The sequence below is a fragment of the Zea mays genome, chromosome 4, assembly GCF_902167145.1.
Source record: "Zea mays cultivar B73 chromosome 4, Zm-B73-REFERENCE-NAM-5.0, whole genome shotgun sequence".
In the NCBI taxonomy this organism is placed as follows: domain Eukaryota; kingdom Viridiplantae; phylum Streptophyta; class Magnoliopsida; order Poales; family Poaceae; genus Zea; species Zea mays.
The window spans coordinates 26,245,374-26,272,969 of NC_050099.1; the positions used below are offsets into that span (position 1 = coordinate 26,245,374).

The window sequence follows — 27,596 nt, forward strand, 5'->3', positions numbered from 1 at the left end:
TTATTTTAGGAATAGTAATAAGGTCTATTTGAACCTATGATTTAATAGCAAGTTATGCATCATGCTGAGATTCTTGATTATGCATACATTTTGATACAAGATGAAGATACATCCCTTTTCCTACTAATCTCGAAGACGAGATTATTTTTAAGGGGGTAGAATTTGTAACACTCAAAATCATATTTTGTGAGGTATAAAAGTTCTCCAAAAGAATTTGAGATAAAATGACTTTATAAAGGATTTTTTATAAAACATATATCTTTAATTTAAATAAATAATAATAAGTAGTAAATGTTGAATTGTGGAAGAACCTTTAAAATTTACATTCAAAATGGTATTTCTTAATAATGTGTGTACTTCACATTTGAAATATATATTTCTAAATAAGTGAATAATATATAAATAAAATATAAGATTGTACATACATGATGGGATTCTTTGAATGTTGCATTTATATTTGAATTGTTAAACTCAAATTTAAAGACGACGTGAATTCAAAAATTTTAAATAGTGAATTTAAAAAGGGAAGAAATTAGAAAAAGAAAAAGGAAAAAGAAAAAATCAAACTATCTCGTGGGCCGATTTCAGCTTCTGGCCAACTTACACCGCGAGCTCGGCCCAGCGGTTTGCCTCAGCCTTCATCGCAGCATAGTGCCCGATCTCCCTATTTCTCGCTGACCACCCGGGCCTACTCTCCATTCATCCCTCGCGACGCGCATGGGTTCCTTTCATCGCTGACATTGCGGGCCCATTCCCTAGCCTCATCCAACCGCTCAGACGTGCACATGTGGGTAACGTGTCTCTGGACCAGGGGACCCGCCCTGTCAGTGTTCCTCACCGTGGCCGCCCATGGCTGTAACAGCCGCCGCAAATGTCGTGCTCCCCAGTTGTCACACCCGGGTTTGGGCACCAAGACCCGGGCGCGAACATAATCATCAGGTGTGCTGGGACCAAGTCTCACACATATGATGAATCATGGCACATGATCGAATGTCACATATTTACTATATAATAGGAGTTCTGTATAAAATAAATAAATAATTACATTATAAAGAGACAACGGTCTAGCAACCCAAAGTTGACTGGGAGACAACAGCCTAGTCCTCTCACGAACTCGTCACAGCATCCTCCAAGCGCCTCATCCTACGGTACCTGTTCTTGACTTGTGGGGGTGTCAGACAGCAAGAGTGAGCTCACATACGTTCATAGCTCAACAAGTTGTGGGGAATAATGTGCATGAACTCGCCAAAAGTGGGAGTTCATGTGAAGTGTAAGGCTTACCAAAGAGGATGGTTAGAGCTGAGCATTGCTTTTAAAGTTGGTCAAAATTTTATTAGCAGTTACTAAGTATAAGTAAATACCAAACCAATTAAGTAGTAGAACAAAAGTAACATCATCACCTGCGATGCAATGCATATGACAAATTGAATTTAGTTCCATAAATTAATCATGTGAGTGTCCGAGCTGCTCATAACCATGAGCACAGCTAGTATACCAGTTTTACACACTGTAGAGGTTGCGCATCTTTACCCACAAGTCATGTTACCCATCTGCCAAGAGACGGCCAATCGCATACACCTCTACCGAGGAGGCGAGGCAGGTAACACTATGAGGCCCTTACAAAGTTCCACTAGCTTCAGAAAACCCGCTACAGTTTCTAGGAAGCTCCAATGTAGGAATCCCTCGCCTGACCGCCATCGCAGCAAAATCAACCCAAGGACGTCCCTACACTGACCACTCCTACACTGACCACAACCCAATCTAGGAACATGAATCATTAATTTTGGAGTTACAGATTTTAAGTTATGAATTTCTGAAGGTTTTATGTGTTTTGTACAAGATTAAATAGGATATAAATTTTATTGTGATATTCATGTCAAAACAGTGGTACTAAATGATAAACAATAATATTACCAAGTTATAGAAATTGGAATGGATTAATTTGGACTTCATATGAATTTTCTATGAATTAAACCAATTCTAGCATTTATTTCTACATTAAAAATCCATTTCTATATTTATTTTCTGATTTTTCCAACTTTCTGAACTGGGCGCCAATAACAACTTTCCAATTTTCTATGAATTAAACGGGATAACTTTTGGCCCTTGAACCCCATTGCCTCACTAAAAATGCAAAATAGGAGCAAAAAGGCAATGAGAGTATTAGTATGAACATGGAATTAAATACACTAATACCGGAGTGCAGTGGAAGTCTTTTTGTCGTCCAAGTCCATTTTCCCTTTCAATGTTCCTTCGAGACTACTTCAAGTGTACTCAAGCAAACAAGTTAGTCTCAAAGGGATCAAGTTGTAGCACATCTCCCCCTAAACATGTGCATCATTTGCATACGGACTTGTGAGGTCCGGGGATGACTTGTACAACTTGAGCGCCATAGATAAACAATAAATGAATAAATGCACAAAGTAACATGATCAAAGGCATAGAATACATGTATGCTATAGATCAATCCATGTTACGCGAATCTAAGACATTTAGCTCACTACACAACCTACAAAACCTTTTTCGTCTAGAGGCTTGGTGAAGATATCGGCTAGCTAGTTCTCGGTGCTAATGTGGTACACATCGATATCTCCCTTTTGCTGGTGGTCTCTCAGGAAGTGATGCTGGATGTCTATGTGCTTAGTGCGGCTGTGTTCAACAGGATTATCCGCTAAGCGGATTGCACTCTCATTGTCACATAGGAGTGGGACTTTGCTCAGATTGTAACCAAAGTCCCGGAGGGTTTGCCTCATCCAAAGTAGTTGCGCGCAACACTGTCCTGCGGCAATGTACTCGGCCTCAGCGGTGGATAGGGCAACAGATGTTTGTTTCTTGGAACTCTAGGACACCAGGGACCTTCCTAGAAATTGGCACATCCATGATGTGCTCTTCCTATCAACCTTGCACCCGGCATAGTCGGAGTCTGGGTATCCAATTAAGTCAAAGGTAGACCCCTTTGGATACCAGATCCCGAAGCAAGGCGTAGAAACTAAATACCTAAGAATTCGTTTAACGGCCACAAGGTGACACTCCTTGGGGTCGGATTGAAATCTAGCACACATGCATACACTAAGCATAATGTCCAGTCTACTAGCACAAAGGTAAAGTAATGAACCTATCATTGATTGGTATGCCTTTTGATCGACAGACTTACCTCATTTGTTGAGGTCTAGGTGTCCGTCAGTTCCCATTGGTGTTTTCACGGGCTTGGCGTCCTTCATCCCAAACCTCTTAAGAAGATCTTGAGTGTACTTCGTTTGGGAGATGAAGGTGCCGTCCTTGAGTTGCATCACATGGAATCTAAGGAAGTAGGTCAACTCGCCCATCATCGACATCTCGAACTTTTGCATCATCACCCTGCTAAACTCCTCACAAGACTTTTGGTTAGTGGAACCAAATATTATGTCATCGACATAAATTTGGCAAACAAAAAGATCACCATTGCATGTCTTTGTGAAGAGAGTGGGATCGACTTTCCCAACCTTGAAAGCATTAGAAATAAGGAAATCTCTAAGGCATTCATACCATGCTCTTGGGGCTTGTTTAAGTCCATAGAGCGCCTTAGAAAGCTTATACACATGGTCGGGACTCGGGATACCTGTCATCCTCAAAGCCAGGGGGTTGTTCCACGTATACCTCCTCCTTGATTGGCCCATTGAGGAAAGCGCTCTTTACGTCCATTTGGAATAGCCTGAAGGAAGGTCAGCAGCATAGGCTAATAAAATCCTAATTGACTCTAATCTAGCCACAGGAGCAAAAGTCTCCTCAAAATCCAAACCTGCGACTTGGGCATAACCTTTTGCCATAAGTCGAGCTTTGTTTCTTGTCACCACTCTGTGCTCATCTTGCTTGTTGTGGAACACCCACTTGGTTCCCACAACGTTTTGCTTTGGATGTGGCACCAGGCTCCAGACTTCATTCCGTTCGAAGTTGTTGAGCTCTTCCTGCATGGCCAACACCCAGTTCGGATCCTGCAAGGCCTCTTCTACCCTGAAAGGCTCAATAGAAGAGACAAACGAGTAATGCTCACAAAAATTAGCTAATTGTTAGCGAGTAGTTACTCCCTTGCTGATGTCACCCAGAATTTGATTGACAGGGTGATGTCTTTGGATCGTCACTCAGACTTGAGTTGGAGGGGCCCGTGGTGCTTCTTCCTCCATAACTTGTTCTTCCTGTGCTCCCCCTTGATCCTGCCCCTCTTCTTGAGGTACCTGTACATCGTCTTGAGTTGGGGGATGTACCATTGTCGAGGAGGATGGTTGATCTTGTTCCTGTAGTTCCTGTGGTCGCACATCACCTATCGCCATCGTGCGCATTGCGGCCGTCGGAACTTCTTCTTCATCTATATCATCAAGATTAACTTGCTCTCTTGGAGAGCCATTAGTCTCATCAAATACAACGTCGCTAGAGACTTCAACCAATCCCGATGATTTGTTGAAGACCCTATACGCCTTTATATTTGAGTCATATCCTAGTAAGAAACCTTCTACTTGAAAGGGAAATGCACCCTTGGGCAATTTCTATAAGTATTTTGGTGATTAGATGCCCAACACACTAATTGAATACTTATGTGCAAGAAGTGCAAATCAAAGCATAAGGTATGTTTCTAGACTTAGTATATTACTAGCCATGTGCCTGTGCGTTGCGACAGCGTATAAATTATTCGATAACTGTTAGTGCATAACGATCACATGAAAATGAACAACATATATATCATCAACCTCAATATCTCACAAATTCACACTAATAACATGAAATGTGTGTGCAACTCAAATAGGGATAATTTGTTTCCTAATATGCCGCCAATATTTACAACTGGCAATGCGTCCTCCGCATTGACGAACCCAAAAAAAGTTAGCATTTCTTGCAGCTACAGGCGAATCAAACATTTCTTAAAACCCATCTCGAAGCTGTTTCTAGATTATTAATATGACATTTGTTTTGCATAGTCTGTTTCTCTAAAAGGATCACTAATTCATGTCGCCCGGATGACAATGTTGCCAGTATTGATTACAAGTTAGGGTATAAGCAAATGCATTATCCTGAAAATGACAGTTATAAGTGGTTAAACGATGGCCCTTCCCAGTAAAATGATGATATCTCAAGTGTTAACCCAACTTGTTGGAAAAGGCAAAGGACTGAAGGTATATTCAACGAGTATGCATATTCTGATAATCTTGTAATGCTGGAAGATGTGCTAACTGAAGGTTATTTTGCTCACGAACAAGAGATTGAGCTAATTGGTCCAGAAGTTGAAACACCAGAATCTTGCTTCAGGGCTCTCAATAAGCCAAATGGAATGACGTCCAATTTTGTGCAAAATAAAACTAACTTGAAGGCACAGACCTCAGGCTGGGATGTATTATATGACAAGTTTGAAAAGTTAAATGGGGATTGCTTACTCGATAATGGATTTTATCATGATGGTGGTAGCACTTCCAGGGGCACCTGTAGAGTTTTGAGAAAGTCCAGCACCAGTAAGAAGTTGGGGACTGCAGCTGGATGTGTTGAAGGGCTAGAGGTTGATGCTATTGACCAGATGAATTTCCCTGATATTCATGCTCTATGGAACAGTGACTTGATAGATAGGTCCTCCCTCAAGGATACTTTAAATCATTTTTCTCATCCATCCTTGTTGGCTGATACACCTTGCAGTCATCCAAGGACCTTGCACATACTTAACAGGACATCAGATAAATGCTTTTGTTCTTGGAACTATGAAAACATTGACATCAATGTTAGATTTAGCAATGATTCATCTATTATATTTGAAGGAACTAAATTTTTTGATAACATCAACAATGAAATACAGCCGCTTAATTACTTCAATGATAACTGTGGTTCAACCGACCAGCTTGGTTCTAAAGAAGACCTGATAACTTGGAAATCAAAATTTGACGTGAGGTTGTCAGTCAATATTTCTCCTAAGACAGCAGGTGATAATGGTTGTCATTTGAATGTTCCTTCTTTGAATATGGCAAATGGCAACCTGTTTACTCAAGATTTGTTGAATCAACACAACTCTGGACTAAATCAGAGACCCAGAACTTCCAAGTGTAGTAGATTTAGAAGTCATTCTGCTCCACCATTTTATAAGAGGGAGACTGAAATTCTCTAGATTAAATGTGCCACTGAGCAAACCAAGCACATATAGCGATAAAGATATATGCGTCAATAACCCACAAGGTGCATCCAAACTTCCGCCCTTTTTGAGTTGCTTTTTTATAAGAACTAACATTACACACTTCTAATCAAATTCAGACAATGCACCTGGACCTGTGGATATCTCATGTATAAGTTCAACCCAGCCTATTCCTGAGACTGCTAGCAGTGAATTGGCAGTACCATACAGAGTGATTGTGAAGAAGGTTTTCACTGTCAAACAATGCACAAATTGAATTACATGCCATGGTACAGACATACGCCTTGTCCGTACAAATTGCCTAACCTCCTAGTCATCACCGTGAAATAGGAAACAAACCTGGTTGGCTGACCATGGATCGATGCGTCGACGAACAGGGGGTCACCACAGTGGGAGTGGGAGTGGAGGTGGGTGCTGCGTGGAATCGAGCCCGGAGAGTTGACGGCGCGGGCACATGCATGAGAGCCGGAGCGATTGTGGGAGAGCAGCAGGGAAGACAGGAAGTACTGCCTTTTTAGTTACCTACAGCTTATCTAGCACCCGCTGCACATAGTTGTATGACAGATCAACATTTGAAATTGTCATTCCAATAAGTAAATATCATCCGAGTCAGCAAGTATTTGAATCTGCGGGACCTTCAATATATTGGAGAAGACTACGAAGGCACAAAGTTTCCAAACAGGGTGGCTGAGACAAGGAAACCGCTACAATTGCAACTGGTATATCAAAAGCAGGCCTTCATTTCCAAAGTCACATCCTTTTCTAACAAAAAGAGATTTTTTTCTTACAACAAAAATAATAGAGATTCTATACTCAAGTGAATTTTATAACACAAGGTGCCAGAATCCAAAACCTTGATCTAGATAGGCCTAGGGTCGCAGTATTCTATTGCTTTCACACCACAGAGGATAATCTGATTCAGGTACAAGACACCTATTGACCTGAACAAAGAACAATGGCACCTCCCATCAAATGCAACGACCCAAATGCAGCTAGCCGTGAACCCTCAACTGATGATCATAACAATGTGTTAACAGGCCATGAGCCAGGTCCGCAACATCATTCGTTTTCTACAAGAATGAACTAACAACTGCCCCCCTGCAAGCACCTACGATCTGACCTCATAATTCCCAGCTTGAGCCTGGGCTCTAAAACCTTTGTACGGAGCATTCGAGGTGTTCTTCACGTCCAACTTATCGATTTGAAGGCCAAATAGGGCAACTCCCATAATCCTGAATTTCACCTGAAATGTCGGCAATGCATGCAGTTGTGCGAGCCCTTCCTCTAGTCGTAAATTTCCAGAGAGTGCTGGTGCTTTGTCTTTTGGTATCTGCCCAATTGTCCACAAACAGGTCTGCATAAGAAGGCTAGCATCAGAGAAGCATAGCAAGGTGAAGGTACATGTAGAGTGCTCAGCTTCGAGAATTTTCTGAAACTACCTAATATAGACCCCTTACCTTGACCGGTGACAAGATCAGGTATGAGTGGAGTTACTGTGGAACTTATGGTAGGAAGTACACTAACCTTGTCGGCAAGGATGTCAACCGTGCCATAGTTTGCAGTCAGATCAACAGAAACAATAAGAGGGGCAACTGGAACTGCACTGTTCTCGAATCAATAGGTTTCCCAGGATCATTCCGAATCCCGACCATCACACTAACGCGGCAGTTCCCGGAATCTGATGTTAATTGTGGTTTCACATAGATTGGTGTCTTCTTCAGTTTCTGAACCCTGCTCGTTTGATCAAACGTGAGTGTGCTGAGTGTGTACAGAAGAAAAGCTAGCGCACAAATGAGTACCTGTAACTCATGAGCTTGAACTGCCCGTCGGGAGGAACAAATGATAGGATCTGATTTGATTCCCAAGGCCTGAATTGGACGTAGGGGTGGAAGGTAACATCATTGATAATTGCAGTGTTAGCAAAGGACATGGTCAGCTCTGGCACACCTGGGAGGCTGCAGTTTACTTGGACTTCACCGTATGCTTCGCATTTCACAAGAACCCCCTCTTTGTGCACCAATCAACGAACAGGATACCAAACAGTAAACGAGCCTCAGTAACATAAGAAAAATTAAATAAAACATAAGTAGGGTAGTTTCATGTGCTATTATGCTAGACAGCTTGCAGTTATTGAGAGCAGGGTCCTTAGACAGCATTGCTTGGTTCATCGCAACCACTGTTTGATTCTATGGCTATGTAATCCAGGCTAAAACCTGCTTTTCTACTTAATAGTATGAATCTTCATTCTTATGATGCTCTTTTTTCTATATTTTCATAGCACTTGCTAAAGTGCGGAGCATTCATAAATTGAAGGTATAAAAAAATAGATTGGAGCTCAATGTACAGAATTACTACAAAAATGCTGAACAATGAGTACCTTCCAGAAACATTTGACCAATTACTGTGACTAAGGTCCTAAAAGCCATATTAGCAGAATTAATGGATCCCGTTTATAAGACATTAAAAAGGAAAAAAACTGGAATACTTGTTCACACATGCATCAAGTTCCTCAACTATGTTAACATAGACTTCATTGCTTGCATCCTTGACTTTTGTTCTTCGCCAAGGTACAAAAGTATCAGCTGCATCTGGAAGTTTGCTGCCAAGGGTAGAACTCTTGCGAGTAACAACATTCAACATTTTGTTCACAATATTAGGTAGGGTGATCATCTCTTTCAAGATGTTTGGCTCAGTTGTGAGTGGAAAACCATTATCCATCATCTCATCCAAAATATGCAGTCGTTAAGCACTATAGAATTAGAGAAATTTCAGAATACATGCACTGGCAAGTGGCAACCGCTTAGCAAGCAGCAAAACTTGATTGCAGCATGCAGATTAGGAAATTTATAACAACCTCAACAAATTCAACAGTAGATCAATGGCCTGCCTTGATCTTTTAAATTTATCACAAAATCCTGAAGAAATTTATTAAAATGAATAATATAGACAAGTGCATGGTCACAAAAATGAAAAAGAAAACAATACCTTTGTACAGCTCCTTGTAGAAGCAGCCTGGGTCTTTCTTTGGAGGTGACCGTGCCCTGGTCCTTTGCTCCAAGAATTCCATCAGTCCTATAAATACAAAAATGGATCAAGTGACACAGAAACACTAACTTCACTGGTAGCAACACAATCCACAGATATACATAGATCTTCAAAAATGGCTCACACATGCAGTGATCAGAACAATGAAATATAAATACAAAAATGGCTCAGTGTTCAACATACCCTTGCCAAGAAAACCATACTGACCAAGCATCCGAGTGCTCAAAATGTCCAACATAGTGACATTTGACTTGAGCACTATGCTAGTTAGTACAACCCAGTAGTGAAAAAGGGGCGAAAAAATCAATGCCTCAAAAGTCAAGCGGATGTGAGGATATATTTGAAGTTACCTACTACAGACCTTATCCATGTCCCTTTGTCTGGTAATAAGGGTGCCTAGAGCTTTAGGGTTGTATGAATTCTTAACCCTAACTGGAACATCATGAGCTATATGTTCAATTCATGATGGTTAGTAAAGCAAATGCCAAGAAACAATCAATATAGCTTTAAAAGGTAAAAAGGGAACATATGTTTATCTACTGAACATGATCTTTCATTTTTTAGAAGTATGCAACTGAAAGATTCGTTTATTCACTGAGAAGCAGCCTGCTCACACTATACACGTGCAATAAGGATGAATATCTTGTACCGTTGTTTAGTTCCAGAACCCTTTTCTTGAGATGGTTAGTAAAGCAAATGCCAAGCAACAATCAATATAGCTTTAAAAGGTAAAAAGGGAACAAATGTTTATCTACTGAACATAATCTTTCGTTTATGAGAAGTATGTAACTGAAAGATTCATTTATTCACTGAGAAGCAGCCTGCACACACTATACACGTGCAATAAGGATGAATATCCTGTACCATTGTTTAGTTCCAGAACTCTTTTCTTGAGCATTCAAAATATAATTTGTACAAAGATTCATTTGTGACAAAAATGAATCAGAGGGTGGGCCCATCAAAATCATCTATATACTTTTAGCAGGATCGAAATCAGAGGGTGGGCCCATCCTGTCCACCCTCTAGATCCGCAAATGCAGCCAAAGCGTTTTTTAGCAGCTTGGTAACATCACCAGCAGAAGACGAGTTAAAAGAAAGAATGACAGCACTGGATATTGTGAATTTGAACAATTTGCCTTTCAGGGTTCCTGTGCCCTCGCCGATGGGACGACGTCTCCATGGTGCTTGATGGGCCGGCAACGCAGTCTCTCACCGGTGGACTAAAATGAACATGAATGCGTACACAGTAGTTTTGTGTACGTTAACATAAAAAATACAGAATATTCTGTTGTACATAGTAGTTAATCAATTTAACTGTTGTAGATCATTCCATTGTGTTCATCCAAAAATTGTTGGATAATAGTTTGCCATCAGTCCTATATACAAGCATATTAGTGCAAGATATAGGTCTCTAGCAGTTGCATGTCAAGAAGTCGAGATAACTCACTATAGATTGTTTATCTTCTTAAGCTGACTAGGAATCTAACCAGCGAAATCGTTGTCCGCAACATTCCTAGAGGCAAGCGAGGGAGTACCTTTGACGCTCCTTGTGAGATCATCTGAACATTAACCCCACTTTTCCTCAGCACATGTCCCGTCTGAAGATTTATTAAATGGTTAATATATATGTTGATGTCCAATGAAAATAACATTAGAGAGGAAAACCCAAAGAAGAAATATTGAATGAAGATAGTGTTATACCTTTTCTAGTATGATAGACGATTGCCCCACATTTCCGATAAGTGAAATTATCGCCCTCTGCTGAAGTAGACGAACGATTGCTATTTTCTCAAGCACTTCAACTACATGGTCAAGTTCCTGAAAGATTGTTAACAATTGTGAAGCATAGAGAACTACAATAAAAAGTTATCGTGAAATGTTCAGGCATGGACTATCAAGTCACTTGCAAAAAAATCTCTCGTGTTTCTACTTGCTAGCTCTTCAACTACATTGTCAAGTTCCTGAAAATTTGTTAACAATGTGGAAGCGCAGAGAATTGGAATAAAAATATTTCTCTTGGAAATGCACTATCAAGTCACCAAAAACAATTTGTCATGTGCTTCTACTTGCTAATACAATGAAGGAATGGAAACACTTGCCTGTTGTATCAGTTCCCTACTCCAGATCTTTGATGGATCAAGTGACACAGAAACACTAACTTCACTAGTAGCAACACAATCCACAGATATACATAGATCTTCAAAAATGGCTCACACATGCAGTGATCAGATCATGAAAAGAGAGGCCATAAAAAATTCTTACGAATAGAAGAAAAAGAGCACCCATGTATATTAGCACAAACAGATAAATTGGGAAAGAATATCAAGGAAGCGTATACTAATAAAGTTATAAAAAAATTGTACTAAAGCCTAGAATAAAACCAACCTAAACAAGAAATAAAATGAATATAGGGGAAATGCAACATCTCTGGACCAGGTTCATTGCAATGCTTAGCAAAGCAACCAATCAGGCAAAAAATGAGAGCAATATACCAACTTATAGGTCTGGACCTAGTCTCATATGGTAATTATAGGTATGTGCCCGTACGATGCGACGGCAAATAAATTATTCGATAAATGTTAGTGTACAACGATTACATTGATGTTTGTGCGTTGCTATGGTTTCTATATATCACATAGGTAGATCGATAGTTGTTTAAACACTTATCTTTGGCTTTGCTTAGTGAGTCCCAAGTTATCAATGGTTGGTATCAAACATTTTTTATCTTGTAATCAGCAAACAACAATACAGATGCAAAATGAAATGTAGAAGGTACACAAAATTAAGTGGCATCATACAAAACATCCACCTTAGGATCATTGTAGCTCTTAACCAAAACAGCTCCACAACATATGGTTCCATGATTACATTAGACGAATCAGGTGCACATTCAAGAAATAAAATCAAGGACTGTTCAGGAACAATGGCTAACAGTAAATTTCAAATTACACGCAAACAAGGAACTTTGAAACTTCTAAGATAGCATATAGAGTGCAAAAATTAAATTTCACATTCATCACACTCCTTCGGTTCCCCAATTTTATTGGCAACTTACTCCTGCTTTGGTTCATCACATTTCACATCTGAACCAACAACTACATGATAACAAAACCAGCATCAAATGTTGCCCCTCGAAATCGAACAATGGAACCAAAGCAATTGGAAAAGTGAAATCATCTAACCTTTTAGTTTGCTGCACCTTGCCCTCCTCTTTTAGGTCATCGCATTTCACATCTGAGATAACAACTGCGTAAAAACAAAATTAGCATTAAAAACTTGTCCACAAACAATCGGCAGCAGAAGGATTCCTTTTTGAGATAAAGATACTCAGACCAGTACCAAGCTTCAGGTGTAATAAAATAAAAGGTATCAATATTGAGAGTACCTAGAGGGGGGGTGAATAGGTGATCCTGTAAAAACTTGAAACTTAATGCCACAAAACTTGATTAGGAGTTAGCACAATAAAGCTAAGTGGCTAGAAAGGAGTTCTTGCAAAACACAATAACCACAAAGATATCAACACAGAGAGGCACAGTGGTTTATCCCGTGGTTCGGCCAAGTCAACACTTGCCTACTCCACGTTGTGGCGTCCCAACGGACGAGGGTTGCAATCAACCCCTCTCAAGTGATCCAACGATCCACTTGAATACCACGGTGTTTCTTTTCCTTTCACTATATCCTGTTTGTGAGGAATCTCCACAACTTGGAGTCTCTCGCCCTTACAAAAGATGATCACAAATGAACACGGAAGTAAGGATGGGATGAGCAACACACACAAGTCCACAGCAAATACGCACACACACGGTCAAGACTTGAGCTCTAATGAATATCACAAAGTTCTCACTAGAACGAAGCTCAAATCACTAAGAAAGTCAAACGAGTGCGCAAACACGAAGTGTGAGTGATCAAGAATGCTCAAAGTGTGCTTGGTGTACTCCTCCATGCGCCTAGGGGTCCCTTTTATAGCCCCAAGGCAGCTAGGAGCCGTTGAGAGCAATCCTGGAAGGCAATTCTTGCCTTCTGTCGACTGGCGCACCGGACAGTCCGGTGCACCACCGGACACTGTCCGGTGCGGATTTCTTTCCTATTCTGGCGCAGCCGACCGTTGAAGGTTTGGAGCCGTTGGCGCACCGGACACTGTCGGGTGCACACCGGACAGTCCGGTGCCCCCTTCAGACCGTTGGCCCGGCCACGCGTCACACGCGGATTGCGCGGCCGATCGTTGGCTCGGCCGACCGTTGGCTCACCGGACAGTCCGGTGAATTTTAGCCGTACGCCGCCGACGAATTCCCGAGAGCGGCCTTTTCACCAGAGCCAGCCTGGCGCACCGGACACTGTCCGGTGCACCCAGACTGAGCAGAGACTTGGCTGCTCGAGCCAAGTCTTTTCCAATTGTATTTTCTCTGATTCTAGCACTTAGACAAATATGTTAGTACACAAAAACCAATGTACTAAGTCTAGAATCATACCTTTGTATTGATTTGCACTTTGTCCATCCTTTGGCATATACTCATTCCCTTAATGTGTGTTGGGCACTTAATCACCAAAATCTTATAGAAATGGCCCAAGGGCACATTTCCCTTTCAATCTCCCCCTTTTTGGTGATTTATGCCAACACAACAAAAAGCAACTAAAAGAAGTGCAACATCAATGCAAATAAGAACACAAATTTGTTTTGATTCAAATTTGGCATATTTGGATCATTCTTTGCCACCACTTGATTTGTTTTTGCAAATCAAACTCAATTTCTTATCTCTAAGTCAAATTCACTTGTTGAGCCATAGAGAAAGGTATTCCAAGAGAAATTGATCATTAATTCAAAAAACTCCCCCTATTCCCCATAATCAAACATTCTCCCCACAAGAGACCAACTTTTGACAAAAAGATACATTTAGAATTTTGACAAAACAAAAGTCCTAACTCTATTATTTTCAAAATTCTCAAGTGGTAGCTGATCCATTTGTTGCTTTGGCCCTTAATTTCTCCCCCTTTGGCATCAAGCACCAAAACGGGATCATTTTTTGCCCTTAAACCCCATTGCCTCACCAAAATTGTCAATTAAGAGCAAAAAGGCAATAAGAGACACGGAGATGAACTTGGAGTAAGTTACCCTCTCATCGGAGTGCAGTGGAAGTCTTTCATGGTCCAAGTCCACCTTTCCCTTTCAGTCCACCTTTGAGACTAAATCAAGCAAGCTCAAACACATGGTTAGTCTCAAAGGGTCAAGTTGTAGCACATCTCCCCCTAAGTATGTGCATCACTTGCAAATGAACTTGTGAGGTTCGGGGAGTGTTTGTACAACTTGAGCACCATAAATAAACAACAATATGCATAAAATAACATGATCAAAGCATAAGACACATGTATGCTCTATATCAATCCAAGTTACGCGAATCTAAGACATATAGCTCACTACGCAGCCTGCAAAAGGTCTTCTCATCTAAAGGCTTGGTAAAGATATCGGCTAGCTGGTTCTCGGTCCTAACATGAAACACTTTGATATCTCCCTTTTGCTGGTGGTCTCTCAAAAAGTGATGTCGGATGTCTATGTGCTTTGTGCGGCTGTGTTCAACAGGATTGTCCGCCATGCGGATAGCACTCTCATTATCACATAGGAGTGGGACTTTGCTCAGATTGTAGCCAAAGTCCCGGAGGGTTTGCCTCATCCAAAGTAGTTGCGCGCAACACTGTCCTGCGGCAACATACTCGGCCTCAGCGGTGGATAGGGCAACAGAAGTTTGTTTCTTAGAGCTCCACGACACCAGGGACCTTCCTAAGAATTGGCACGTCCCCGATGTACTTTTCCTATCGACCTTACATCCAGCATAGTCGGAGTCTGAATATCCAATCAAGTCAAAGGTAGACCTCTTTGGATACCAGATCCCGAAGCAAGGCGTAGCGACTAAATATCTAAGAATTCGCTTCACGGCCACTAAGTGACACTCCCTTGGATTGGATTGAAATCTAGCACACATGCATACGCTAAGCATAATATCCGGTCTACTAGCACATAAATAAAGTAAAGACCCTATCATAGACCGGTATGCTTTTTGATCAACGGACTTACCTCCTTTGTTCAGGTCGACGTGTCCGTCAGTTCCCATTGGAGTCTTTGCGGGCTTGGCGTCCTTCATCCCAAACCGCCTTAGCAAGTCTTGTGTGTACTTCGTTTGGGAGATGAAGGTGCCGTCCTTGAGTTGCTTCACTTGGATCCCAAGGAAGTAGTTCAACTCGCCCATCATCGACATCTCGAATTTCTACGTCATCACCCTGCTAAACTCTTCACAAGACTTTTGGTTAGTAGAACCAAATATTATGTCATCGACATAAATTTGGCACATAAATAAGTCACCATCACAAGTCTTAGTGAATAAAGTTGGATCGGCTTTCCGAACCTTGAAAGCATTAGCAATTAAAAAGTCTCTAAGGCATTCATACCATGCTCTTGGGGCTTGCTTAAGTCCATAGAGTGCCTTAGAGAGCTTACACACGTGGTCGGGGTACCGTTCATCCTCAAAGCCAGGGGGTTGCTCCACGTACACCTCCTCCTTGATTGGCCCATTGAGGAAAGCGCTCTTCACATCCATTTGGAACAACCTGAAAGAATGGTGAGCGGCATAGGCTAACAAAATGCGAATGGACTCTAGCCTAGCCACAGGAGCAAAAGTCTCCTCAAAGTCCAAACCTGCGACTTGGGCATAACCTTTTGCCACAAGTCGTGCCTTGTTCCTTGTCACCACCTCATGCTCGTCTTGTTTGTTGCGGAACTCCCACTTGGTTCCCACAACGTTTTGCTTAGGACGAGGCACCAGTGTCCAAACTTCATTTCGCTTGAAGTTGTTGAGCTCTTCCTGCATGGCCAACACCTAGTCCGGATCTAGCAAGGCTTCTTCTACCCTGAAAGGCTCAATAGAAGAGACAAAAGAGTAATGCTCACAAAAATTAACTAATCTAGAGCGATTAGTTACTCCCTTGCTAATGTCACCCAAAATTTGGTCGACGGGATGATTCCTTTGAATCGTTGTTCGAACTTGAGTTGGAGGTGCCGGTTGTGCTTCTTCCTCCATAACATGATCATCTTGTGCTCCCCCTTGATCACGCGCCCCTTCTTGATGAACTTGTTCATCATATTGAGTTGGGGGATGCACCATTGTTGAGGAAGAAGGTTGACCTTGCTCCTTTTGTTCCTGTGGTCGCACATCGCCAATCGCCATGGTACGTATTGCGGCCGTTGGAACGTCTTCTTCATCTACATCATCAAGATCAACAACTTGCTCTCTTGGAGAGCCATTAGTCTCATCAAATACAACGTCACTAGAGACTTCAACCAAACCCGATGATTTGTTGAAGACCCTATACGCCTTTGTATTTGAGTCATAACCTAACAAAAACCCTTCTACAGCTTTGGGAGCAAACTTGGAATTTCTACCTTTCTTCACTAGAATATAACATTTGCTCCCAAATACACGAAAGTATGACACATTGGGTTTGTTACCGGTTAGGAGTTCGTACGACGTCTTCTTGAGGAGGCGATGAAGGTTGACCCGGTTTATGGCATGGCAAGCTGTGTTCACAGCTTCCGACCAAAACCGCTCGGGCGTCTTGAATTCTCCAAGCATCGTCCTTGCCATGTCTATGAGTGTCCTATTCTTCCTCTCTACCACACCATTTTGTTGTGGTGTGTAGGGAGCGGAGAACTCGTGCTTGATTCCTTCCTCCTCAAGGTACTCCTCCACTTGAAGGTTCTTGAACTCGGACCCGTTGTCGCTCCTTATCTTCTTCACCTTGAGCTCAAACTCATTTTGAGCTCTCCTTAGGAAGCACTTGAGGTTCCCTTGGGTTTCAGATTTATCCTGCAAAAAGAATACCCAAGTGAAGCGGGAAAAATCATCAACTATAACAAGACCATACTTACTTCCTCCTATGCTTAGATAGGCGACGGGTCCGAAGAGGTCCATATGAAGTAACTCCAAGGGTCTTGATGTGGTCATCACATTTTTGGAATGATGAGAGCTTCCCACCTGTTTACCTGCTTGACAAGCTGCACAAGGTCTATCTTTTTCGAAGGTTACATTTGTTAGACCTATCACATGTTCTCCCTTTAGAAGTTTGTGAAGGTTCTTCATCCCCACATGTGCTAAACGGCGATGCCACAACCAGCCCATGCTAGTCTTAGCAATTAAGCATGCATCTAGACCGGCCTCCTCTTTTGCAAAATCAACTAAATAGAGTTTGTCGTCTAAGACACCCTTAAAAGCTAATGAACCATCACTCCTTCTAAAGACAGACACATCTACATTTGTGAATAAGCAATTATATCCCATATTACATAATTGACTAAAGGACAACAAATTATACCCGAGCGATTCAACTAAAAACACATTAGAGATAGAATGCTCGGAAGAAATAGCTATTTTTCCTAGTCCTTTAACCTTGCCTTGATTCCCGTCACCGAATATGATTGATTCTTGGGAATCTTTGTTCTTGACGTAGGAGGTGAACATCTTCTTCTCCCCCGTCATGTGGTTTGTGCATCCGCTGTCGATAATCCAGCTTGATCCCCCGGATGCATAAACCTGCAAGGCAAATTAGGCTTGGGTCTTAGGTACCCAACTCTTGTTGGGTCCTACAAGGTTAGTTACAATAGCCTTAGGGACCCAAATGCAAGTCTTGTCTCCCTTGCATTTGGCCCCCACCTTCTTAGCAATCACCTTTTTATTTTTGCATGAAAGAACAAATCTAGTATTGCATGCAAGAAATACAGTGGTAGATTCATTACAAACTTTCCTAGGAGCATGAACAACATTTTTCCTGGGCATATTTCTACCATACACATTAGAGGAACTTGAAGCAATCATGGCATGTGAAACAAAAGCATTATAACTTCTATCATAATGAACATTCCTAGAATATCTTTTATCATGGTACATGAAAGCATGGTTCTTTTGAGTACTATTAGCCATAGGGGCCTTCCCTTTCTCCTTGGCGGAGATGGGAGCCTTATGACTTGTTAAGTTCTTGGCTTCCCTTTTAAAGCCAAGTCCATCCTTAATTTAGGGGTGTCTACCAATCGTGTAGGCATCCCTTGCAAATTTTAGTTTATCAAATTCACTTTTGCTAGTCTTAAGTTGAGCATTAAGACTAGCCACTTCATCATTTAATTTAGAAATTGAAACTAGGTGTTCACTACAAGCATCAATATTGAAATCTTTACACCTATTGCAAATCATAACATGTTCTATACAAGAGGTTGATTTACTAGCTATTTCTAACTTAGCATTCAAGTCATCATTGATACTCTTTAAGCTAGAAATAGATTCATGGCATGTAGACAATTCATATGAAAGCATTTCATTTCTTTTAACTTCTAAAGCAAGAAAATTTTGTGCACTTACAAATTTATCATGCTCTTCATACAAGAGATCTTCTTGCTTTTCTAGAAGTCTATTTTTCTCATTCAAAGCATCAATTAATTCATTGATCTTATCAATTTTAGTTCTATCTAATCCTTTGAATAAACTAGCATAGTCTACTTCATCATCGCTAGATTCGTCATCACTTGAAGAGGCATATGTAGTACCATTTCGAGTACTTACCTTCTTCTCCTTTGCCATGAGGCAAGTGTGATGCTCGTTAGGGAAGAGAGACGATTTGTTGAAGGCGGTGGCGGCGAGTCCTTCGTCGTCGGAGTCGGACGAAGAGCAATCTGAATCCCACTCCTTTCCAAGGTGTGCCTCGCCTTTAGCCTTCTTGTAAACCTTCTTGTTCTCTCTTTTCCCATTCTTTCCTTGATCCTGGTCACTATTATTATCGGGACAGTTAGCAATAAAGTGACCAACCTTACCACACTTGAAGCAGGAGCGCTTCCCCTTCGTCTTGTTCTTTTGGGGATGCTCCTTGCGACCCTTAAGCGCCATCTTGAAGCGCTTGATGATGAGGGCCATTTCTTCCTCGTTAAGCCCGGCCGCCTCGACTTGCGCCACCTTGCTAGGTAGCGCCTCCCTGCTACTTGTTGCTTTGAGAGAAACGGTTTGAGGCTCATGAATTGGACCATTCAATGCCTCATCGACGTATCTTGCCTCCTTGATCATCATCCGCCCGCTTACGAACTTTCCAAGTATTTCTTCGGGCGACATCTTGGTGTACCTAGGATTTTCACGAATATTGTTTACAAGATGTGGATCAAGGACAGTGAAAGACCTTAGCATTAGGTGGACGATGTCGTGGTCCGTCCATCGCGTGCTTCCATAGCTCCTGATTTTGTTGACGAGGGTCTTGAGCCTGTTGTACGTTTGGGTTGGCTCCTCCTCCTGATCATCGCGAACCTTCCTAGTTCGCCTTCCACCAATTCCATCTTGGTGAGCATGGTGACATCATTCCCCTCATGCGAGATCTTGAGGGTGTCCCAAATCTGCTTGGCGTTATCCAAGCCGCTCACCTTATGGTATTCATCCCTGCACAATGATGCTAAAAGAACAGTAGTAGCTTGTGCATTTTTGTGAATTTGCTCATTGATAAATATGGGACTATCCGTACTATCAAATTGCATTCCATTCTCTACTATCTCCCATATACTTGGATGGAGAGAGAACAAGTGACTACGCATTTTGTGACTCCAAAATCCGTAGTCCTCTCCATCAAAGTGAGGACGTTTGCCAAGTGGAATGGAAAGCAAGTGAGCATTTGAACTTTGTGGAATACGAGAATAATCGAAAGAAAAGTTCGAGTTAACCATTTTCTTTTTCTCCTCGTATTCGTCGTCCTTTTTGGAAGAGGAAGACTCGTCGCTGTCGTAGTAGACTATCTTCTTGATCCGCCTCTTCTTCTTCCCGTCCTTCTTCTTTTGACTCGAGCCGGAGTCATTGGCTTTGTCGTCCCTCGGCTCGTTGAAGATGGACTCCTTCTCCTTATCATTGACCACCATCCCCTTGCCCTTAGGATCCATCTCTTCGGGCGATTATTCCCTCACGTGAAGAGAACGGCTTCGATACCAATTGAGAGTACCTAGAGGGGGGTGAATAGGTGATCCTGTAAAAACTTGAAACTTAATGCCACAAAACTTGATTAGGAGTTAGCACAATAAAGCTAAGTGGCTAGAAAGGAGTTCTTGCAAAACACAATAACCATAAAGATATCAACATAGAGAGGCAGAGTGGTTTATCCCGTGGTTCGGCCAAGTCAACACTTGCCTACTCCACGTTGTGGCGTCCCAACGGACGAGGTTGCAATCAACCCCTCTCAAGTGATCCAACGATCCACTTGAATACCATGGTGTTTCTTTTCCTTTCACTATATCCCGTTTGCGAGGAATCTCCACAACTTGGAGTCTCTCGCCCTTACAAAAGATGATCACAAATGAACACGGAAGTAAGGATGGGATGAGCAACACACACAAGTCCACAGCAAATACGCACACACACGGTCAAGACTTGAGCTCTAATGAATATCACAAAGTTCTCACTAGAACGAAGCTCAAATCACTAAGAAAGTCAAACCAGTGCGCAAAGACGAAGTGTGAGTGATCAAGAATGCTCAAAGTGTGCTTGGTGTACTCCTCCATGCGCCTAGGGGTCCCTTTTATAGCCCCAAGGCAGCTAGGAGCCGTTTAGAGCAATCTAGGAAGGCAATTCTTGCCTTCTGTCGACTGGCGCACCGGACAGTCCGGTGCACCACCGGACACTGTCTGGTGCGGATTTCTTTCCTATTCTGGCACAGTCGACCGTTGAAGGTTTGGAGCCGTTGGCGCACCGGACACTGTCCGGTGCACACCGGACAGTCCGGTGCCCCCTTCAGATCGTTGGCCCGGCCACGCGTCACGCGCGGATTGCGCGGCCGACCGTTGGCTCGGCCGACCATTGGCTCACCGGACAGTCCGGTGAATTTTAGCCGTACGCCGCCGACGAATTCCCGAGAGCGGCCTTTTCACCAGAGCCAGCCTGGCGCACCCAGACTGAGCAGAGACTTGGCTGCTCGAGCCAAGTCTTTTCCAATTGTATTTTCTCTGATTCTAGCACTTAGACAAATATGTTAGTACACAAAAACCAATGTACTATGTGTAGAATCATACCTTTGTATTGATTTGCACTTTGTCCATCCTTTGGCATATACTCATTCCCTTAATGTGTGTTGGGCACTTAATCACCAAAATCTTATAGAAATGGCCCAAGGGCACTTTTCCCTTTCAAGTATAGCTGCTAAATCTACCAACAACCCCTTGAACCAAGCTTCAGGCTCCAGATTTCGTACCTGATGATGTTTTTAGGCGTGATCCTAGGCGCCTTGATACCTTTTATTTTATTACACCTGATGAGGTTACAAGCACGAAAGAACTACAAATATGTCACTGTTTCAGGAAGAGTTGAGTATAAAAAATAGGGGCATTTAAACTTACATGGCATGTATCAACTATAACATAATCATTTCGAGCTAGATGGTTGCTCTGGTACTCATCTGCTAGTATTTCCAAGATTCTGCATGTATCATCTGCTAGAATCATTTCGCCTTTATGAATTGAATTGTTCATAAAGCAAGTATTTTCGAGATTCTCCAATCCTATTAACCCCATAGAACCATCTCTTCCAAAGCTTCTGTAATACGAATCAGAATTCATATCACTAACATCTCCATAATTTTCTTTATTAGTACCACCAATTTTGGTTGTTAAGGAGTTAGACATTGCATAGACTTGCACTTCCAAAAGGTTTTGCACGTACACTGAAAAGGATAAGTACATCTGGCAAGAAAATATTAGGCTATGCTATAAGACGATAAAAACATAAATTAATACCATCTCCAAATATAAATTAATTCTAGTCAAATGAAAAAAAAGTAGATGGATCAGATGTGGCAGCTGATGCTACCTCTTGATCTGCATGGTAGAAGTCATGTAGTCCATTACATTCATTCATTAATATTAGGATTGTTTGTCCTGAAAAATCCCAAACATGAACTTGGATAAAGAAACATTAAGTAAACAGTAGTAATTGAAGTGCATTTTCAAAGTTGGAAATGTGAGCAGCAACATACTGGTTGAGAATCCACATTAAAAATCTTGTTAACCCGGCTGTAATTCTCAACTAGATTGTCCTAAAGCAAACAATGTTGTAGCTCTATTTTCTACTTATCTTGTTAGCAGAATACAAGGATACACATTATGGAAAAAGGAAGTTAAAAGAGTGTTACTGGTCAAATAAAATGGCCTTCTAGAAATAAGTGTGACGTCATAGTAATTATTGCAGAAATACATTTAAGAGGAGTTGTGCATATAGGAGCTAACCGTCATTTCCTGAGACAGTAACAAGATACTGTTGAGCTGCCAAATCCATGCAGTGACCATAGCGAGGACCAGGCCCTGCCCCTTGAACAACAACCCTTCAACAAATGCCAGAGAAATAAAATGTCAGATCGCAAACCGACAAACAAGATAAAAAGGAAAGCACATGGTAAAAAGAAACAGGCGTCTTGAGTAAACCTAACCTGTGCCATTTAAACTTGTCGTTTGTGAGGTCAAGGACATAGAGATCGTCTGTGGAGTGCCCTGCTGGTCCAATTCCACCTTGCGTCGCCATTTTGTAAATCGCAACTGAAAAAAAGTTGGCGCGGAAATGGAATTTGAAGATCCCAAGTCCCTAGTACCTGGAAAACAACCATGGTGCCCACTGCAGCTGTAGCATGCGCGACCCTCGGAGACGGAGGCTCTCCAGCAGGATGTAACCTGCAGAAATGTAGAATGTAACCCCGATCATTCAGTGAATCCATAATCCATTTCACCACAAACAATGTTACGCAAAGCTGGCAGTCACCACACTACCACAGGGACACATTCCAAACAAGCAAGCGACATAACAAGCACTGAATTATGGATGGAAAGCATACAATTCTATGAAGTTCTGATTAGAATAAAAAAAATACATACAAAGTTCACCGCACTAACCAAACTATTATCGCAGAGACAGAACCTACAAAATTGACCTCCAGTAAAGCTCCAAAGCAAGAGCAGGAGTCGAAATTGAGTTAAATGCCCGCATTCCAGGAAGCGAGGGGAGCAAAATCTAAAGAGGGCAGTGGCTTGTACCTCGTCCACCTGCGCGTCTCCACGTCGTACGAGTGCACCGAGTTCGTCACCCCGCGAGCCCTTTCAGTCACAGCCAAAGGACGCTGCCGTTAGATCGCGCAAAGAAGGAGCAAACCGTGGGAGGGTGAGACTGTAAAGCTTAGCTGGCACGAGGGCCAGCAATGTCGATGGTGGCGTCGATGAAGGCGGGGCGGTTGGGGAGTAGAGCGAGCTGGTGGCGACGCTCTGTTTGGGGGGAGGGGGAGTGCCTGCCTGTCTAGGGTTTCGAGAGCCCGTGCTGTGGAGAAGCAGGCAGGCACACGGAGGACGGGTCACCGCCGTCGCGGTCACCTCATCCGTGCGAGGCGACGAACCTCCTCCCTCCACGGCGCGGCCTGGCGCCACCGGCCTCGTACCAGCAGCGCCATCGACGGCACCACGACGAGCGCCACCAGTACCAGCAAAAGGGCCAGCGCCGAGGATGACTCTACCTCCTCCTCCATTGGCACACGGGCGACTCTGGTGGGTAGGGCTGGGGCAGGGATCCAGATCTAGCGGCGCAATGAGGGGGAGAGTGAAGGATTACGGGGAGGCTACGCTAGCGCAAAACAAAATTTTCATTCATCCCCATAATACCAAGAACTACTGCGGTTATAGGTCATGGAATTACCACTAGACGCGCAGAGCAGCGGAAGACGTCTCGATGTAGACGAACGCGTCGAGCAGTGCCGTGCAGTCGCCGGCGTCCTTCACGTCCTTGCACGGTTCGTCCAAGTGCTCCAGATGCAGCACCTCCGAGGTATCCACACGTACAGGGAGGAAGCGCCGCGTACCGAACTGCTAGGTTCGCGACGGCGGCTTGGCGAGGGCGAGAGGCGAGCGGCGGCTGCTGATTTGCAGGTGGCGAATTAGGTTATCCCTTAACCGCGCCCCCGCCCCTCATTATATAGGCGTTATGGTGGGCTTCTGACGCCGAGGCCCATCATTAACCCTAAAGCCCAGTCTAATTTCGGATCTAATCCGAATTAGGCTTCCTTCCCCTTAAGTGTGTGACCCTATAGGTTCACGTACAAATAGACATAGCCCGAGTACTCTTACTTGGCCCAATAATTGACAGCGGCCTCTAGCAAGACATGTCAACTCCTATGTGCACGTAAAGATCATATCAGACGAACCATTGCGACATTACGTACATGCTGTTCCCTTTGTCTCACGATATTTGGTCTGGCTCTAAGCTGACCTCTCTTTCTCGATACTGTGAATTGGAATCCTTTCAATGGTTAACTCTTAACCCTAGCATGGCCATGCATTTCTTGATCCAATCACTCGAGGGGCCCAGAGATATCTCTCTCACAAAGAGAGGGACAAATTCCATCTTGACTGACCATGCCTCACAGCATGCTTCCTGACAAACCCAAAACTACCTTTATAACTACCCAGTTACGGGATAGCGTTTGATAGTCCCTAAGTAAGTCAATTCACATCTTGAGAACATGCGACAATCTCAGGTCTAAGGATACAGTATTCATGTTGCAAGAAGAGAACTATATTACAATATCTCACGTTGGGTCAGTCCAGCCTCATGTCATACATGTGCCCACATTATTAGTTTAACATCTCCATGTTCATGACTTGTGAAATGTAGTCATCAACTAATACATGTGCTAGTCATCGACTCTGACTAGGGACATCATTTAGAATAACCATATAAGTAAAGAATCTCACAAACAATTCACATAATTGCTAATCAATACAAGGTGCCTTCCATGGATATTCAATTAAGCAATATATATATCATGGATACAAAGAAATATGCTCATCTCTATGATTATCTCTAGGGCATATTTCTAACAGAGAGGAGGTGGTGTAGGGGCACAGACGCGCGGTGCGAGATCAGGGGCGCGGATGCGCAGAGGTAGAACCGCTCTATTGTGAATGCCTACACTCCGCTCTTAAGGAGTAGTAGAGATTTTGTATACTAATGTGTTTGTCTAAGTGCTAGAAACAGTGACTAAAGAAGAAGAGAAGAAAAGAGAGAAAGTTGGATGTGTGCAGCCAACACCAGCTCAGTCTAGCACACCGGACTGTCCGTTGGTGCACCGGACAGTGTCCGGTGCGCCAGGCTGGCCGGCGGTGAACTGGCTGCTTTCGGGAAAAAGCAGAGGCGTACGGCTATAATTCACCGAACTGTCCGGTGGTGCACCGGACTGTCCGGTGAGCCAACGGTCGCCAGTGCCAACGGTCGGCCGCGCTATGTGCGGGTGACGCGTGGCTCGCAACAACAATCGGTTGGGCACACCGGACAGTGTCCGGTGCGCCAATCGACCCCGAGGACCAACGGTCGGATGCACCAGAAAAGGAAGGAGATCGTGCACCGGACAGCTATAGTGACTGTCCGGTGGTGCACCGGACTGTCCGGTGCACCACCCGACAGAAGGCAAGTTTGGCCTTCCAAGTTGGCCTCCAACGGCTCCTAGCTGCCTTGGGGCTATAAAAGGGACCCCTAGGCGCATGGAGGAGAACATCAAGCTTACAAGAAACATCCTAAGACTCCTAGACTTCGCTTTCATGCAATCGGATCATCGTTCTTGAGATTTGAGCACTATTCGTGTTGTAAACTCCTTGCGCTGTGTTTGTGTGCTCACTTTCTCTCTTGTGTGCGTGGTTGTGTTGCGAACTTGAGTCTTGCTTGTGTTGCTCTCCAATCTTACTCTGTGCTTTCTTTGTGATTTCAATTGTAAGGGCGAGAGACTCCAAATTGTGGAGATTCCTCGCAAACGGGAAAAGATACTAAAAGAAAAGACCGTGGTATTTAAGTTGATCATCGGATCACTTGAAAGGGGTTGAGTGCAACCCTCGTCCATTTGGACGCCACAACGTGGAAGTAGGCAAGTGTTACTTGGCCGAACCATGGGATAAAAATCGCGTGTCTCTTGTGTTGCTTTCTCTGTGATTGTTGTGTCCACAAGAACTCGCTTCAAAGCTACTTGGCCGTACTAACACTTTGAACTAAGTTTTTGTGGCTATTAGTTTTTGATTTTACAGGATCACCTATTCACCCCCCCTCTAGGTGCTCTCAATTGGTATCAGAGCCATACTCTTCATCTAAGGGACTAACCGCCCGAAGAGATGGATCCTAAGGGTAAGGGGATGGTGGTCAACGATAAGGAGAAGGAGTCCCTCTTCAACAAGCCAAGAGACGACAAGCCCACTGACTTAGGCTCGAGTCACAAGAAGAGGGAAGGGAAGAAGAGATGCATCAAGAAGATCATTTACTACGACAATGATGCATCATCTTCTTCACCAAGAGATGACGACGACGACTCTTTGTCGAAAAAGAAAACGGTTAATCAGAACTATTCTTTTGACTACTCTCGCATTCCCTATAATTCAAATGTGCATCTACTTTCAATTCCCCTTGGAAAACCTCCACACTTTGATGGAGAGGACTATTCGTTTTGGAGTCATAAAATGCATAGTCATTTATTCTCTCTCCATCCTAGCATATGGGAAATTGTAGAAAATGGGATGCATTTTGATAGCACTGATAACCCTGTGATTATCAATGAACAAATCCATAAAAATGCCCAAGCCACTACTGTTTTGCTAGCATCTCTGTGCTGGGATGAATATAACAAGGTTAGCGGCTTGGACAACGCCAAGCAAATCTAGGACACCCTCAAGATCTCACATGAGGGAAATGATGCTACAATGGTCACCAAAATGGAACTGGTGGAAGGCGAGCTAGGGAGATTCACCATGATCAGGGGAGAAGAGCCAACACAAACCTACAACAGGCTCAAGACCCTGGTCAACAAGATTCGAAGCTATGGAAGCACAAGATGGACGGATCATGACGTCGTCCGACTCATGCTCAGGTCATTTACGGTTATTGACCCCCATCTTGTCAATCTTATTCATGAAAACCCTAGGTACACCAAGATGACTCCTGAGGAGATCCTTGGAAAATTCATGAGCGGGTGCATGATGGTGAAGGAGGCTCGATACGTGGACGATGCACTAATGGTCCACTACCCGTCTACAAGCCACATCCTGTTGCTCTCAAAGCAACAAACAGCAGGGAGGCACTACCAAGCAAGGTGGCACAAGTGGAGGTTGCCGGGCTAAATGAAGATGAGATGGCCCTCATCATCAAATGTTTCAAGACCGCGCTCAAAGGACGCAAGGAATACCCCAACAAGAACAAAACAAAGGGAAAGAGCTCCTGCTTCAAATGCGGTAAGACTGGTCATTTCATAGCACAATGCCCCGATAACGATAATGATGAGGGATAAGAAAAGTACGGGAAGAAGGATAAGAAGAAAAACTACAAGAAGGCGAAGGGCGAGGCACACC

General features: G+C 43.1%; 1 pseudogene; it reads right to left on the reverse strand.

Annotated features, from left to right (window-relative positions):
- Positions 1 to 7,250: 7,250 nt before the first annotated feature.
- LOC103655171 (AP-3 complex subunit mu-like) lies at positions 7,251 to 9,425 on the reverse strand (annotated as a pseudogene).
- Between the last annotated feature and the right edge of the window lie 18,171 nt (positions 9,426 to 27,596).